At 37.0% G+C, this 1,884-nt stretch overlaps 1 pseudogene; it reads left to right on the forward strand.

The window, feature by feature from the left end:
• LOC105119547 (pentatricopeptide repeat-containing protein At4g16835, mitochondrial-like) overlaps nt 1-1,345 on the forward strand; it is a 12,904-nt pseudogene extending 11,559 nt beyond the window's left edge.
• The last annotated feature ends 539 nt before the right edge of the window (nt 1,346-1,884 follow it).

The raw sequence follows: 1,884 nt of genomic DNA on the forward strand, positions 1-1,884 counted from the left end.
AGCGGTTAAAACAACTGTTACTTGGAATTCAGTTTCGGCCGGTTTCTAAATGAAGCGCTGGAAATTGAGGAAGCCCAAGAACTGTATGTTGAAAATATCTGAACCATGATAGCTGGTTATGTATGTAGTTCTGACATGGAAAGAGTTCAGCCTTTCTTTGAAGATATACCCGTTGAAGATGCAGCTTCTTGGAATGCAATGATGTCCGGTTTTGCGTAGAATTAGTTTATGGACAAAGCACACACCTTGTTCTTGATAATGCCAAGGAAAAACGTAGTTACTTGGAATGTTACGATTTCTGGGTCTGTACAGTGCGGGAGGCTGGATTTGGCATTAAAGTTGGTTTGAAAAGGCGCCATTTAAGAGAGTGGTGGCTTGGACCGCTATGATCATTGGGTACGTGAAGTTTTGGAGGAATGGATTGGCAGAAAGATTGTTTCATGAGATGCCCGAGAAGAATTTATTGACTTGGAATGCTATGATTGCAGGTTGTATTGAGAATCGCAGAGCTGAGGGTGGTGTAAAGCTTTTTAGAAAAATGGTGGGATTTGGTATTCATCCAAATTCGTCAAATTTGAACAGCATTTTGTTAGGGTGTAGTGAGTTGTCTTCTTTGCAGTTGGGCAGGCAAGTGCATCAACTATTTTGTAAGTCTCCACTGTGCTGATACAACCGCTGGAACTCCGTTGATTGGCATGTATTGAAAGTGTGGAGTGATGAAGGACGGTTGGAAATTGTTTTTAAGGGTTCCACGGAAGGATGTTGCCACTTGGAATGAAATGATTTCTGGTTATGATCAGCACAGAGAGGGTAATAAAGCTCTGGATTTGTTTGGCGAGATGAGGGAGAAAGGAATGAAGCCAGGCTGGATCACTTTGTTGCCATATTATCAGCTTGTAACCATGCTGGATTTACAGTCCTCGGCGTTAAATATTTCTGTTCAATGGTGTGGGATCAAGGACTTTGCAGCTAAGCCTGATCACATGTATGGTTGATCTTCCTGGTCGGGCAGGTAAGTTAGTAGAGGCAGTAGATTTGATCGAGAAAAAGCCTTTCAAACCTCATGCTGCCATATTTGGGACCCTTTTAAGTGCAAAGTAGAACACACAAGAACACTGAGATAGAAGACATCTTGATCCAACGGCTGCAGTTGGACATGTATGATTATTCTCCATAAGGGATCACTTCCATAGGAGATGTCGTAAGTGGCATACTTCTGACTTCTACTAAATCACATCAGCCTGGTCGAATTGGCAGTGAAGCTAAGGTTGCTGTAGCCATATTCTCCCCTATTTGGAGCTTATGATGCATTCGATCTTAAAGCTGGACAAATCCCTCTGCGGGGACTAGCTTAAGCCTGATCTGGCGGCAAATGTAGCTGTTTATTTGCTGAAGTTGATTTGGAAATCAAGAGATGGAGCTGCATTTACCAAGTACGATGGAACAAGGAAGTTTGACGGTGAAATGAGAACGGTACTGAGTTGCAGTGAATAATGCGGATCATAATTCAAATTAAATATTGGTTTAGTATATGTATAATCAAGTGTAAAACAAGAGAAAATATATGCCTAATCTCAAATACTTAATAATTTTTTTTTATATTGGTTTAAATATTCGGTGTGGTTATGTTACCTGGTAAAAATTATTAAAAAAATTATTAAATTTAATAAAGTTTATAACTAAAAAAATTATTAAATTTAATAAAGTTTATAACTTGGATCGCTGATTTAATAAGTTAAGTCGATGTAAATGAATTTAATATATTATTATTTTAATATTTAAAAAATATTTTTTAAAAAAATTAAATTATATTTTTACTAGTTAGTTATTGTTATATTTAACAAATCAAGTAAACCATATTAAAATAATTCTAAAAATAAATTT

The sequence above is a fragment of the Populus euphratica genome, unplaced genomic scaffold (assembly GCF_000495115.2).
Source record: "Populus euphratica unplaced genomic scaffold, PopEup_1.0 scaffold3055.1, whole genome shotgun sequence".
In the NCBI taxonomy this organism is placed as follows: Eukaryota; Viridiplantae; Streptophyta; class Magnoliopsida; order Malpighiales; family Salicaceae; genus Populus; species Populus euphratica.